This window comes from Octopus sinensis, linkage group LG14 (assembly GCF_006345805.1).
Source record: "Octopus sinensis linkage group LG14, ASM634580v1, whole genome shotgun sequence".
In the NCBI taxonomy this organism is placed as follows: domain Eukaryota; kingdom Metazoa; phylum Mollusca; class Cephalopoda; order Octopoda; family Octopodidae; genus Octopus; species Octopus sinensis.
The window spans coordinates 59,429,780-59,447,023 of record NC_043010.1 but is presented as its reverse complement, the minus strand read 5'-3'; the positions used below and the strand labels follow the sequence as shown (position 1 = coordinate 59,447,023).

Genomic DNA, 17,244 nt, shown 5'->3' with positions numbered 1-17,244 from the left:
ATCGTCTGTGAGATATTTTAATGCATATGTCCACAAGGTGTGTGCATTGTTGTTATACTTAAAAAGTTTGCTTTGCAACCACAAGGTTTCAGGTTCAATACTACTACATGGTACCTTTGGCAGAGGACTTTTTCTAAAGCTCCAATCCAACAAATGTCTTGTAAGTGAAATTGATAGGTGGAAACAGTATGGAAGCCTGTCGTGTGTGTGTGTGTGTGTGTGTGTGTGTGTGTGTGGAACATTGACATTTAACAGATTTACTTGCCACTCTCTGAGCAAAATGTTGATGCTGTACTTGCTTGCTTTGTTAACATTGTGACCAGTTGCTTTGCACAGTTGAAGACCAATGGAATTATACAAAATCCCTTGCAAAAATAGGTAATGGTTGGCAAGAGAAATGGCACCCAGCCAGGAAATGCTTCAGAAACGGCACCCGTCCGACCTATGCCAACATGGAAAAATAGACTTTAAATGACTAAACAATTCCCACAAGTTGTTTTGAGTTGATGTAGCAGATAGACTCAGAGTTTATTTGTAAATGTTTCTTCTTAACACATTTAAAAAACATTCTGTTTGAATTTAGTTTTATCACTAATTCTTTTATTTATTTTTCAGAAAAGTAATTTCAAATATCATCACCATCATCATCGTTTAACGTCCGCGTAACGATCTTTGAATGGTGCCCGTCTATGTGCCCACTGGCATGGAAGCCAGTTGGCTGCTCTGGCAATGAATACGCATGGAAGCTGCTAGCACGAACGCCAGTCATCAAATTTGATTTTGCTTTTGATTGGTTGATTGATTTCACTTGCCTCAACAGGTCTTCGCAAGCAGAGTTTTAGTGTCCAAAGAAGGAAAAGGTTATGCATAAGTGGGCTGGTTATGCCCCTGGCATAGGCCATGAGATTATGGTTTCATTTGGCTTGCCTGGTCTTCTCACACACGGCATATTTCCAAAGGTCTTGGTCACTAGTCATTGCTTTGGTGAGGCCTAAAGTTCGAAGGTTGTGCTTCACCACTTCATCCCAGGTCTTCCTGGGTCTACCTTTTCCACAGGTTCCCTCAACTGCTAGGGTGTGGCACTTTTTCACACAGCTGTCCTCGTCCATTCTTGCCACATGACCATACTAGTGCAGTCGTCTCTCTTGCACACCACATCTGATGCTTCTTAGGTCCAACATTTCTCTCAAGGTACCTACACTCTGTCGAGTATGCACACTGACATTACACATCCATTGGATCATACTGGCTTCATTCCTCACGAGCTAACACATGTCCTCAGCAGTCACGGCCCATGTTTCACTGCCATGTAGCATGGCTGTTCGTACACAAGCGTCATACAGTCTACCTTTTACTCTGAGTAAGAGGCCCTTTGTCGCCAGCAGAGGTAAGAGCTCTCTGAACTTTGCCCAAGCTATTCTTACTCTAGCAGTTACACTTTCAGCACACCCACCCCTGCAACTGACTTGGTCACCTAGGTAACGGAAGCTATCAACCACTTCTGGTTTTTCTCCCTGGAAAATGACAAAAGTTATTTTCTGCAGATTTTCAGTGTTTATTGCTCCTGAGCATCTGCCACATACAAAAACTATCTTCCCAGTTAGCCTTCCTTTGACATTGCTGCACCTCTTATGTGTCCATAGCTTACACTGGGTACATCTTATAGAGTTTCTATCTACGTCTTTTCTACAGATCGAGCAAGGCCATCTACCTGAAGGGATTTGTGGTTTGTCTACCTTCCTACTTATTAGGACTTTTGTTTTAGCTAGGTTGACTCTAAAGCCCTTCAATTCTAATCCTTGCTTCCACACCTGAAACTTCTCCTCCAGTTCTGATAGTGACTTGGCAATTAGAGCAAGGTCGTCAGCATAGAGGAGCTCCCAGGGGCATCCAGTCTTGAATTCCTCTGTTATTGCCTGGAGAACTATGATAAATAGGAGGGGGCTGAGGACTGAACCTTGGTGGACCCCTACCTCTACCCGGAATTCTTCCCTGTACTCATTTCCAACCCTCACCTTACTAACAGCATCCCTGTACATGGCTTGCGCGACTCTCACTAACCATTCATCTGTCCCTAGTTTCCTCATTAACCACCAGATAAGGGATCGGGGGACCCTGTCGAAGGCTTTCTCCATGTAAACAAAAGCCAGGTACAGAGGTTTATCTTTGGCTGGGTATTTCTCCTGCAGCAGTCTTACCAGGAATATAGCATCAGTGGTGCTTTTCTCTGGCATGAACCCAAATGGCATTTCATCTAAACTGACTCTCTCTCTAATTAGTTGGGCTATGACCCTCTCCGTGACCTTCATTACTTGATCCAACAACCTGATACCTCTGTAATTATTTGTATCTAGGGTGTCTCCTTTACCTTTGTAGCAGTTGACTATTATGCTGCTACACCAGTCATTGGGTATGACTCTTTCATGTATCACCTGGTTATCCTTCATGTATCACCTGTACACTATAGATCTCTATTGCAAGCAGATCTGGACACAATGCAGCAGTGGATCATGGACTGGCAACTCAAGCTGGCTGTGGGCAAATATACTACCATGCATTTTGGGAGGAAAAACCCAGCGTCTACTTACTCCCTCCACAACACTAATCTCAAAAAGTCTTCTTGTGAACGTGACCTGGGCGTTATTGTCGACAGTGATTTGCGTTGGACAAAACACATCGCTAAAATTGCCAAGAAGGCTGAGGGTATCTTGGCATCACTCACCAAGTCCTTTGCAAGCTGCAGATAGATAGCGGGAGAGCTATCTGCGGCTTTATATAGCTATGGTAAGACTTCACCTGGAATTTGCATCACCGCTCTGGAACCCCTATCTTGCCCAGGATATTAATCGTCTGGAACCCGTTCAGCGACATGCAACCAAGAGAATACCCTCCATCAGGCATTTGCCATATTCTGAACGCCTTACTTCCCTGGGCATGGACACATTGAAACTCCGACGTCTGGCAGCTGACTTGGCAGACACCCATAAAATTATCAACCATCGTACAAACAATAACTCTGAGCACCTTTTCAAACTCCACCCATCTAACACCCATGGACATGTTTACAAAGTCAGAAAACAGCACAGCTCCCATGACTTTTGGAAACATTTTTTCACGCTGAGAGTTGCTGGAGCATGGAACAAACTGCCAGCATCAGTTGTTCAAAACTTCCATGCTTTCTGAGATTCGCCAACACTACACCTGATTTTCTCCCCCCCCCCCCACATACACATGGCAAGCATGTATCTGACTCATACACTGTTCACTTCCCAGGCATTTGTACATTACTGCATATGCTTTATACACACTTTTGACAAGTTGTGGTGCACCTGAGCACTGTATACAATAATTTCATTATTATTATTATAAATGGCCAAATATATGTTTGGCTTTTCGTATTTTATGCTAGATGTCCCCTTCAAGTCATTATGATTTTTCAAGTGTTCAAAATAGCTTTGTCTTTCATCCCTCTCTGGGGAATAAAATAAAATACCATGTAAGTACAGTGGTTGATATCTTTGACTCTTCTCCTCCTCTCAAATTTCAAGCTTTGTAGCTATATTACAAACGACAAAAACACTCCACCTCCCACCTATTGAGCTTACTTGTTCTGGTTCATTCTGTAAGAGCGGACAGCATTCTGTTGCCAAATGTCTCATAGGGTCTATTTCCACAAATCATAAGACTTGGTACTTAGGTGTTAAGTTTCACGAAACATACTCGATACCCAAGAAGCAATCTCAAAATCCTACCTGTCTTCAGTAGACCAGTATTTTAGGCATGCTCTGCCCTCATATCAACTCCAATTTTTCTGACATATTCCTCAAACTCGGTTGTTAGTGCTCTGAGTACCCCTACAACTATTGGGTTGACAGTTACTCTCTTCATTGCCTACTTTCTTGTAATTTTGTCTTTTAATAACTTGTATTTTCCCACCTTTTCCAGTTCTTTGTCACTTACGCATTCACCCCCAGGTATGGCAATATCTATGATCTTAGCTTCTTTCTTCCTTTTAGTCCACAATAACAATGTCTGGTCTCTGAGCATCAATTATAGAGAATGATATTGGATTGTAAAATCCCACAAGATCTTAATCCTCCTCCTCCCCTTCCTCCTCCTCATCATCATTTTGAGATCATTCACACATGTAATTAGACTCATCTTTGCTTAACTGCTTGCTCCTTGATATTACCCAATAATTTTATCAAGTAACTTGTTAGTTGTAAATGCTTAGTCTAAATTCATAAAAGGCTATTTTGTTGAAGTTCTTGGGAAAAAAGGAGATACTGAAAGTGAATGTTATATTTTTTTAACTATACAGCATATATTATGATTAGGTCCTCACTGAATAAAGATTGGAAAAAATTCGAGGAAAATGATGATTTGACTATAAGGAATGAACCTGTAAATGGTTATTTCTCAAAGCAATTCAAACAAGAATGCCAACAAAAGAGTCTTTGAAATTTCCCAGTGGGTAACAGGATTGTCTGACCAAAGTTGATCTTTTCCAACAACTTCAACACAGAATATCATCATTATCATCATCATTTAACATCCACTTTCCATGCTAGCATGGGTTGGACGATTTGACTGAGGTCTGGCGAACCAGACTCCAATCTGATTTGGCAGAGTTTCTACAGCTGGATGCCCTTCCTAATGCCAACCACTCCAAGAGTGTAGTGGGTGCTTTTACGTGCCACCAGCATGAGGGCCAGTTTGGTCGTACTGGTAATGGCCACGCCCAAATGGTGCTTTTTACATGCCACCTGCACAGGAGCCAGTCTAGCGGCACTGGCGACGACCTTGCTCGAATGTTTCATGTGCCACCAGCACAAGTGCTAGTAAGGCAATGCAGGTACCGATCATGCTCGAATCGTAAATTTAAACTAAGTGGCATTTTAAGCATTTGCAGCAAACAAGTTGCACACACACACACACACACACATAAAAACGTAACTATACTTATGCTTTTGATCTTTTTTATTAAATATTTTTTCACAATTATAGCCGCAGGAGTGGCTGTGTGGTAAGTAGCTTGCTAACCAACCACATGGTTCAGGGTTCAGTCCTACTGTGTGGCATCTTGGGCAAGTGTCTTCTGCTATAGCCTCGGGCTGACCAAAACCTTGTGAGTGGATTTGGTAGATGGAAACTGAAAGAAGCCTGTCGTATATATGTATATGTATGTGTGTGTATATGTTTGTGTGTCTGTGTTTGTCCCTCTAGCATTGCTTGACAACCGATGCTGGTGTGTTTACGTCCCCGTCACTTAGCGGTTCGGCAAAAGAGACCGATAGAATAAGTACTAGGCTTACAAAGAATAAGTCCCAGGGTCGATTTGCTTGACTAAAGGCGGTGCTCCAGCATGACCGCAGTCAAAATGACTGAAACAAGTAAAAGAGTAAAAGAGTAATTCTTTATAAGATCTTTATAATTAGTTTGGAAGACTAACATTCCTAAATCCATTAATGTTTCAACTTTCACAATCACATTTTCAAAATAAGTGATGCCATTAGACCCCAGAACAAATATAGAAATTTCAGTTTAAGCATGAAACTTGTGAACTCCCTTATTCAAACTGTTATGTTAGAACACCAACTTTTTTATCAGCTCACAATGCATTTTCAGCAAGGAGCAGTCATAATTGATTTTAATGAAATACTCAAAGTGAAATTGGATAGAAAAACACTAATTGAGAGACCAGAAATTTTACCTGGAATTCCACAAAAAAAATAAGAATAACTATGGAAGTTTAAATTAAACTTAAATTGAACAATAAAAAATATATACATTATTTACATTTGACGGATATTTGTCAGGTGTCGTGGGGAAATTTCAAACCTGGGTTCTCGTTCCTAAGGTATTTTTCGATGTTGTTGTTGTTGTTATTATCATTATTATTATTATTATTATTATTATTATTATTATTATTCAGGTCACTGCCTGGAATCAAACTCGTAATCTTGGGCTTAGTAGCCCGTCAAATGTAAATAATGTAAACAATGTACATAATTCCTCATCTCTTAAATATAGAACTGTAAAAAATATATGAAATCTATTTGGACTTTCTGTTTTATAATTCTAAATTTGGTGCCGAGGATTTTGCCTGTTATTAACTCAATCTCAGGAATTAACATTGTATAATTTTAAATCTGGTGTTACTGATTTTCTCAGTTTCAAAATTATCCCAGAACTTATGAACAACCATTAACAGCTTCTCTGTCTTCTGAAAATGGGATTGCAAAACGTTTATAAACCAATGGGTTCAGGTACATTATTTCTTCTTAATTAAGCATAAAAGACTAATAAGGAAATATAAAAAATCCTTAATGAAAAGATCATAGTTGCAATTTTAATGAACACACATCATCATCATCGTCGTCATTTTATGTTTGCTTTTCCACTTTGGCATGGTTTGAATGATTTTCCTGTGACTGAGAATTTCTTCATCTGTTTGATAAGCACTTACCTTTTGTGCATTTAGGAAGTCATCTCTTCTCGTCATTTTCCACAGCTCTCAACCGGTATATATATATATAATGTATGCGTATGTAGTTGAATTGAGCTGAAAATATGCACACCTATGTTAAAAGTGCTAGCGAGTTTGCTCAATTGAACGGCATGGCCTCTAGGGTAAAATTCCTCATCTTTTAAAACGTGGCCTGTGTAGACTTGAATGAAATCGGGTTACAATACCGAAACAAGTAAAACAATAATAAACTATTTTAATCCTGAGCAAGGCTGGGTATATCTATTTAATCTATAAAATGAAGAAGGCGAACGTTGATACAAATTGGATTTTTATGTAAAAAGGGGTCTAAATGGGGCTGGAAGGGAATTAAAATTTATAGGAGGGGGTAACTTGAGGTGAGAAATTGATTGGGAGACGTTTCGGTTGCTTTGCTGTGAAAACGGGGATTTTATTGATTTTGCGGACACTTGGGGGTCTAGATTGGATACCTTTTGCCCGATTTCAATTAAATTTTCAATATGGTAAAGTGGAAGCAGATTTGTAATTCAAGCGTGGAAGTCTAATTTTTTATAAATGGGAAAGAGATAGAGAAAGATAGAGTAAGAGAAAGCGAGGGAGAGTCCGAGAGAAAGGAAGAATAAGAGAGTGGGAAAACTGAAAATGTGTGTGTGTGTGTGTGTATTAGTATGTCCTCATTTTGTGCCAAAATGGCTCGCCCGAGTTTTCTTAAACTTCACATGCACATTTAAGTATAAATGGAGTTCGAAAAAATCTTCAGATAAAAGGCGGGAGGAATAACATTTGGGTGTGGTTGAACGGCGGGTGTAATTATTTTAAGCTTCCAAGGGAAATAACCCATTCCCTCCTTCGTAAATTATTTGGTAAAAATGAAATTGAATATACTTATTTCTTTGTTTTTGAACTATTTTAGTTTTCTCAATTTATCCAGTACAATGCTTAAACAAGTAAACAGTATTCTCCTAAACAATAGATTCACTTATTTTGGTTAGTGACTTATTCACGAATATACCAACACTAGCACTGCTGAGGGTAATATTCTCGTGGGAACGCACAAAAGCATTTTTCACAGTTAATTACTTTGAATTATTTGAACTCTTACTATAGGGTAATTAATTTCATGTTATTACATAACTGACTTCACAATTTGGGTATTCATAACTTATTGGGAATTCCTAAAAACAAGATCCTTTGTAAGACAGTTCGGTATTCTCAATAAATACACAAAAACTGTTTTAAGGGCTACATACTTTGTGTTGTTGTTTGGATTAGTGAAATAATTATGAGAATGGAACCGCTTTCCCGGGAATTCCCAGAATTACCGGGCATGTCACCTGATATATATATATATATATATTTATATATTTATATTTATCCACCTATATATATATATATATATATATTATATATATATATATATATGTGTGTGTGTGTGTGTATATGCTTTCAGTGCAAATGGTTTTGTTATATGATGTCGTATTTTACAATCCTGTAAATAATAATAATGGTATTTTTATATAAGCTTAAATTTTATGGCATTCACCATGCAATGACTAAAAAAAATAGTCTAATACCGGGGCATATAAGAATTACTACATTTGTTTACATTACCATCACATATGTATCAATTATTTTCGTATCCTCACCGGTCCATCTATCTATATTCGCATTCTGAAGAGATTTACTTAAACCAGTAAATTGAAACGATCGTTAATGCGACCTTCATCTCTGCTTCTTCCCTCTTTGTTATCTAATTAATTAAAGACATACCAGCGAAAACCACGAGTTTCCCAATGTTATCCATTTTCTTCTCCTGTATAACTTAAACTTCAGTTTACCCCCTGCTACCATACAACCTTACAAAAGACTGTACCTACCCAGGTAATAACCAGGAGCAACTCTGGATTTAATTATCCCTTAGAGGTATTAAACCCCTCTAACTGATACCTACACAACATACATACACACACATATATATATATATATATATATATATATATATATATATATATATATATATGTGTGTATTTTTTAGTCATTGCATGGTGAATGCCATAAACTTTAAGCTTATATAAAAATACCATTATTATTATTTACTGGATTGTAAAATACAGCGTCATATAAACATACACATATATACATATAGGTAAAGGAGTGGCTGTGTGGTAAGTAGCTTTCTTACCAACCACATGGTCCGGGATCCAGTCCCACTGCATGGCACCTTGGGCAAGTGTCTTCTACTATAGCCTTGGGCCAATCAAAGTGGATTTGGTAGAGAGAAACTGAAAGAAGCCCATCGTATATATATATATATATATATGTTTGTATGTCTGTGTCCCCACCATCGCTTGACAACAGATGCTGGTGTTTTTATGTCCCATAACAGTTCGGCAAAAGACATCGATAGAATAAGTTCTGGGATCGATTTGTTTGACTAAAGGTGGTGCTCCAGCATGGCTGCAGTCAAATTAATGAAACAAATAAAAGAATGTATGTATGTATGTAAGTTAACGTATATGTGTATACACACAAATTAACATATATACATACATATAAATACAAACACACACACACACACACATATGCATATAAGATGGGTTGGATGTGATGTTAATGGAAGTGCAATAACTCTTGAAATATCTCTATATTCCCATTATCTATCTTTCCTATCTTCAATTGTATTGTTACGGAGATGTACCTGCATAGCAAGTGATTGGATCTGAGATCGTGTGCTGAAACGAAAACAATTGCAGTGTGGAAGGTGTTTGTAAGCCATTTAAGAAACACACAAAAGCCGTTCGATTCACTTCAACATTTAAGTGAACAGGTCGCGGTCTTAAAGCGACGAATATTTTGACAAATTAAACGTAAATGTTGAAGTGAATCGAATGGCTTTTGTGTGTTTCTTAAATGGCTTACAAATACCTTCCACGCTGCAATTGTATTGTTTATATAGATGTATTCATATACAAAACATCCTGAGAGAGAGAAAGGGAGAGATGATTTGTTTTGGCAATATGGTGAGAAAGAGCAGGGTACGGTGAGAGGATCAGTGTTGTAGTTGTGAAAGAGTAGTAGTGAAGAGAGTGACAGAGTTGTCACAATTGAAGGAGAGGGGCAAAGGAAGAGGGAACTGATGGGATTGAAATGAGAAGGGAGTGGTAAGGCTGATGAGGTGTGTTGTGTGCAGGTTGTCCAGGGCCATCCTAAATTATGATATTGTTCATTCATCCTCACCGTTATAACGTTGGATGGATGGAAAGAGCGGAAGAAGGGAGCATGGACGAAAGAAAAGAGGTAGAAAGAGAGAGAGAGAGAGATGGTTGGGTGCGGGGGGGCAAGCAAGTAAGCATCATATGTGGTGAGATGTGAGCTATGGTCGATAGAGTGATAGCTGAGGTGAACAGGGAAATAGATACACACACACACACACACACACGTGTACATGCATACACACCATGGTCATCCTTGTAAGTCTCTTTTTGCCATGCTTGCTTGACAGAAAAATTGCTCGTCTTTGTTGTGTCCATCATAGTTTTTAGAATGTTGTTCATGGTTGAACGGTCTCCTTTTTGTCGTCCAGGTTCCAAGATGAACCGGGTTATTCTGTCATGCTGCTGATCCTCTCTTCCCTGCATCAAATTTTATTCAACCTCACGGCCCCCTTACAAAGGTTGCCTTTCTGCACTTGGTCTCTTCCAACCGATAAAGGCAGAACTCTCTTTGAATATTACTCTTTTACTTGTTTCAGTCATTTGACTGTGGCCATGATGGAGCACCACCTTTAGTTGAGCAAATCGACCCCAGGACTTATTCTTTGTAAGCCTAGTACTTATTCTATCTGTCTCTTTTGCCGAACTGCTAAGTTACGGGGATGTAAACTCACCAGCCTTGGTTGTCAAGCGATGTTGGGGGTACAAACACAAGCACACACACACACGCATATATATATATATATATATATATATATATATATATATAATATATATATATATAGGAGATAAATAAAATATATGCATACATACAAACATATATGTACGTACCTACATCTACATGTATATATACATGCATATATAAATAATTATACGGAAGTACAGGAATATATATATATATATATATACATATACATATACATATATACAATGGGCTTCTTTCAGTTTCCGTCTACCAAATCCACTCACAATGCTTTGGTCAGCCCGAGGCTATAGTAGAAGACACTTGCCCAAGGTGCCACGCAGTGGGACTGAACCCTGAACCATGTGGTTGGTAAGCAAGCTACTTACCACACAGCCACTCCTGCGCCTATATATTGTTGAGTTTATGTAAGTGAACTCTCATACATTTACATGTATGTATAAACAACTTCCGAGTTGCAAAGAAAGTAGATATTTATATGGAGGAAGCTGCAGTAACAAAGTTTGTTGTGAATTAACATTGATAAAAATAAGGTTTTGTAGCATAAAATTGATAAACGTGTTGTTGTTTAGGTAGGAAAGAGAAAGAAAAAGAATTCAAGAAAATCATTAGGTTAGAGCAAATATTATAATGTAAATAGAGACAGCTGCTTATTAAATGTGATGCAGAAATATCGATTGGGAAATGAAAAGAAAAAAGGGGAGTGATGGAGCAAAGGTAGTGTTACTGCTTTGTATCGTGTAATTACTGAGAATAGCAATGATAAAAGGATAGAAAATGAGAGTAGCAAGGGAGAGGAAGGGCCAGAGAGAAAGAGATGGGGGGAGGGCCAGAAATAGTGAGAGAGGAAGAGAAAGAAGGACTCCCTTACCACCATCTTGAGACAAAAAGAAAAATGGTTTTGTATACTGTAAAATGGAGATATTATGGCATGGACAGTGAAAAGCAAACAACTAAAGGAGAAGGGCATACATATATATATTTTTATTGTGAACCATGATATATTTAAAGCATAATGCATAAAATACATTATCATCATCGTGTGTGTGTGTGTGTGTGTGGACGATGCAGATGGTTAGGCAGGAGTAGTAAAGGTGAATGTAGAGATGAATGAACAAAGGAGGAGTTGTGGTTGATGTTAAGAGTCAGTTTGGAGAAAAATATGAAAGAAATAAGTGAGGAAGGAGGAGGTGAGAATTAGCTGTGCAGGAAAGGGTGGATAGCAGCTGTGGAGAGATGAAAAAGGGAGAGTATGGTGTTGGGAGAGATGTGATGGAGATGGAGATGAGAAGTGTATTATGGTGGCTAAAGTGAGTGGAGAACAAAGGTTGGGGAGTGTTGGAAGGGTACGAAGGGGAAATAAAGGCAGTTCTAAGTTGTAGCTGAGAGAGAACTGGAAGCAAAGTGGGAAAAAAAGTGGAAAAGTGTGATATTAAGAATGAGAGATGAATTTTGAAAGGAAGTGGTTCCAAGAACCGGGTGAAGTAACTGATAGCATAGAATAGGGATAAAATATGTGTAGATTCTGCTGTCGTAGCAGCTGATTAGTGCCATAGTTAGAAGGATGGTTGAGGGATGGGTGTCAGAAAGATGAGAAGTGAGGAAGATTTGATAGGGAGAGAATGGATGTAAGGCCTGAATAATAATAATAATAACAATAATAATAATAATAATAATAATAATAATAATAACCCCTGCAATGAATGTCTGCAGAATGTGTGGGAAAAGGGATGGGAAAGCATGACTCATGTTGTTAGAGCTTGTGAAAGTGTTGCACAGAAAGAGTACAAGTGCAGACATGACAAGGTACCCCCAGACCTTCACTGGCTGCAATGCTGGAAGTATGGATATGAGGCTACGGGTGCTTGGTACCAACATACACTGGAAAAGGTAATGGGTGAAAAGGGGAAGGCAAAGATCCTCTGGGACTTTGACTTCCAGACAGACAAAGTGTTAGAGCCGGACATAGTAACCTTTAGGAGGGACAAACAAAAGGGCCCAATAATCGATGTGGCAGTGCCAGGAGATCAATATATTATTATTAAAGAAAGAGAAAAAATTGATAAATATGGAGACCTGAGAATTGAGATTACCAAGATGTGGCAGCTAAGAGAGTCAAATATAAAGGTTGTCCCTATTGTCATCAGAACATTGGGTTCAATACTACCTAACCTGAAGAAACATCTGGAAACTTTAGAAATGCCCTGCAATCTAGGTGTATTGCAAAAATTGGCACTACTTGGAACTGTGCATATATTGTGTAAAGTACTTGTTGTGACTTGACAGACTGTACAAACCCCCAGTACTGTGTGGTGTCTTAAATAATAATAATACTAAACTTATTGTATACAGTGCTCAGGTGCACCACAGCTCATCAGAAAGAGTAACCAGCTTTATTCACCTGTAATATTCTTTAGTGACATGTGTTTTGTTACATGTGCCATTGTAAGACATATGTGGAAGGCAAGATCTTTATGGGAATTCTGTCAAGGAATAACGGATATGTTGATGAATCTTCAAAAGGCCGGAATCCCTGGGATCCCTGGATGCGTTGAAAACTGTTTTTCGATTTGGAAAGCAATCCAGGATGCCAAACAGAACAAGAGAAGCTTGACCTAGCTAATGCGTATGGTTCAGTGCCACACGAATTACTGATAAGAGCCATTGACCACTTTCACATTCCAAAGTGATCAAAATAATGAGGATGTACCATGACAGTTTCGAAATGAGGTTCCTACACTAAAAAGTCTTACAAATCGAGGATGTATTATTATTATTATCTGTGGCATTCTATGTTAAATTTGTTATCCATATTCATACCACAGAGTTACTTTCGTTTAGCGCTTTCAGTTTTAGTTATACAAATTACAATTGCTAGAAAGGTACTAAGCTCTTTTACTGTTTATTTATAATTGTCTACACTCAAAAAGATCTTTGATAGGCTGAAAAAGCTAAACCAAGACCAAAGGGGTTACATTGCGATTGCTTGACACTAAAATCAAGTTGAGATTTTCCCTTTTTTCATAATTACGGAAATTCAGCAAAATAATTCTTGATCTCTCGAAATTATCTCCCTTTCACCTTCAGATTTGTTAACGGGGAAATTTGAGTGATTTCATTTGGTTCTTTACACATTTATATATATAACACTAAATGAGTCACCTTGTGTGTGTGTACAATGGTAATGAGGTTTATTACGAAGTGGCATAGCATTACCTTTAATTTTTTTTCTATGTCTATACAGCTTTACATAGACCTACATAAGACTATTGAAAAGGTTGCAAGGCACAACGAAAATTTTAGGAAAATAAAAATAAGAAATTAGTGGAAATTTTACTGGTGAATGTGTTAAATTATAAGGCACAAAAAGAAAATGACTCTCCCCAGACACAATAGAATATTCAATGGAATATATCACTAAATTCTTGTTTCATCAGAATATTATTAGATTTATATATTAACTGTTGAATAACCTATTTTGAATACCTAACTGAGAGCAAACTGGTAAATGTTTGGAGTAATCCTGGCATGTAAAAGCACCATCCAAATGTGGTCGATGCCAGCCCCATCTGGCTCCCATGCCGGTGGCACATAAAAGCACCATCCAAATGTGGTTGATTCCAGCTCCCTCTGACCCCTGTGCCGGTGGCATGTAAAAAGTACCCACTACACTCTCAGAGTGGTTGGTTTTAGGAAGGGCATCCAGCTGTAGAAACACTGCCAGATCAGATTGGAGCCTGGTGCAGCCACCTGACTTCCCAGACCCCAGTTGAACCATCCAACCCATGCCAGCATGGAAAACAGACATTAAACGATGACAATGATGATGATATATATATGCCCTTGTTTGAATAATTTATTTCTGTGGAGGTTCCGCTAGCTATGAAACATATGTAGTCTAGAGTTTATCTACTCCATTCCCAAATTTTTGAATGTTCATTCGCATCTACAACAACCCCTGATACAGCTGACAGGGCAGGATTAGTCTGAGTGGGGAGGGAGGGATAAACATAGGCATGAAAAAGAGGAAATGTGAGGAAGAGGAGGAGGGATGCAGTTTGGATTATTGGGACAGGATGTGTGAGAAATTTAAAGTTACATGTGGGTGGAATACACAGCACTTCCAGAACTCAGTTTTGCTAGGGTGGGTGGTTCTTCTCAAGGACCTCATATCGCCAGACATTTCAGTCCATTGTCATCTCCTCTGTGAGGCCCTCCATCCTGAGATTGGTCCTCACTACTTCGTCCCATGTCTTCCTGGATCTTCCTCTTCCACACGTCTCATCCACTTTATGCAGTCAGCACTTCTTTATACACCTGTCTTCGTTCCTATGCCTGTCATGCCCAAACCTTTGTAGTCTTCTTTCTTGCATGCTACACCTTATTCCTTTTATATCCAACTTTTCTCTCAGCATATTTGCACTTGGTCGTTGATATTGCATAACCATCAGAGCATGCTAGCTTCATTCCCCTCTAGTCTACATCTGTCTTCTGCATTCAGAGCTCATGTCTCACTACTGTAGAATATAGTCACTCATACATAAACATCATATAATCTACCTTTCACTCTTGACAGAGACTCTTTTTGTTGCCAACACAGGTGATAGTTCTCTGAACTTCCTCCATTCTATTCCTATTCTCGCAACAGTACTTTCAGAATATCCTCCATCACTACTAATTTGATCACCCAGAAGAGGTTAAACCTCCATTTCTTACCTGTGAGGAATGTAGTGGAACCCCCCCCCCTATCTTACTTCATGCACACCACACATATCAACATGCTGTCATACCAGCATTTCAATAATCTCATCAGTCCTTCCTTTCATTGTGCTTACATTGATGATGATAGCCCTGAAATTGTGCACTTAAGAGGAACAGAAGGAAGACAATCATTGCAGAACTTTTTTTTAACACCTGTAATATTTATATATATAATTGTATTAATTTATATTTATACCCGTCCTCCACAGCAGAGGTGTTTAAGCCATATCCTCTGGTGAAGAAGATTGGCCTGCAAGAGTCTTGTGCTGGTGCCACATAAAAAGCTCTTGTGCAATGTAGGAGGCACTTATTTGAGTGCCACATGAAAGCACCCAGCATACCCTGTAAAATTGTTGGCATTAGGAAGGGCATTCAACCATAGAAACCAGGCCAGATCAGACTGGAACCTAGCACAGCTTCCCAGCTCTGGTTAAACCACTCAGTCCATGCCAGCATGGAAAACAAACATTAAAGGATAAAGATGATGATGATGATGATTGATATTTATATTCATAAAATATATATGTGCCATGTAGTGTTGAAACACACATGACTAAAATAATTAAATGCAAGACCATAACTTTTACTTCTGGACTTAATGAATAAATGTTCTGCGAGGAATTCATTAACACTGGAATTTTGGTTTGTATTAGTTTCATTACTTTTTGAGTAAAGAGAGTTTCTGATATTTGTGAATATGTGGTTGAGTTGATGTATTGGTTGAACTCTTGATGCATATGCTCTAGTGTGCATCTATTCACATAAGAATCTCAGATGGAGAATTTGGGGAATGCCTCACAAATCTTCACTGAGTCACTAGTAAATTTGATTTAGATAATCCACATCAGTTTCTTTTGCTCTTTCTTCATGAAACCAAGTATTTCTAGGTTTTTGTGCAAATTTGTTGTCACACAGTCTAATGCACACATGATGATTAGAGTGTGTGTGTGTGTGTGTGTGTGTGGATGCATGCATGTATGAATGTATAATTAAGCAAATTCAGAAGTGAGAGATAAAAATATTTATTCCATATGTTTACAGCTTTTTCATAATCTGTATGCAGTTACATCATCAGTTCCAGAGCATCCCACACAGATATTAGTATACATATAGATGTACACAGATAGTTGTATTGTAACATAAAGAGTAAGATTATTCTTCAATACATTTTACATGCATTCAATACTTGGCTCTCCACTTTTATAATTCCGAGATTTTCAGAAGCACGGTGATATTAATTTATATCCCAAACTGAACTATTCTCTTCTTGTTATCTGAACATCCTGTGGGGAGCTATCTGTGAATGTTGTTTGAGTTCTTGAATCCCTATTCCCAGTTTTATATACCTATGTACACACACACATACATACAAATGCACACACACACACACACACACACACACACACACACACACACACATACACATGCATGTGCATGCACATATATTTAGTGATACTTGTAACCTGGTGTTAGAACTCAATATACATATGCTTCAGAATAAAGCATTGGGTGAGTACAGAGCATAATATCAAATTAAATAAATGACAGAGGCATTACACAATCAGAAGTAAGCAAAGTCTCTGTTTCATCTCACAAACATGTTCTTTATGGAGCAAAAATAGTGCTCCACCTAACAAGGGGTAAAAATGTCCAGGACCTCTGCTTCACAAATAGTGTGACACTCCTCCATAATGTTACGGTGAATGATGATTCTCTCCGACCATTACTTAATAGAACTAACAATGTATGGTCTGCAGAGAACTGCGGACATGCAGGCTACTAAAAGCACCCAACTCCTTTCTAGCCTGAACTTTTACAAAGCTGATTAGAAGGGTATTCCGGAAGAGGTCATTGAGCAAATCTGGTCTACAAGTCTCCCAATGCAAGATATTGACATAAAGCCACAGACACTCATGCATGGCATATGCAGTAAGTTTGCTCCAGAAAGAATGTCAACCCAACAGTAAAACATAATACCCAGGATAGGAAGATTCTTACAAGATGGTGAGCAAAAGATCTCAAACCCTCCAAGTGGGCCACTAAAAGATAGCAAAGAATCCTATCTCAAAGAAACACTG

General features: G+C 38.4%; 1 protein-coding gene across 1 annotated transcript in view; it reads right to left on the bottom strand.

Annotated features, from left to right (window-relative positions):
- The window catches only part of LOC115218956 (protocadherin beta-15), a 112,823-nt gene that overhangs the window by 29,061 nt on the left and 66,518 nt on the right, over positions 1–17,244 (bottom strand). The window lies entirely within an intron of this gene.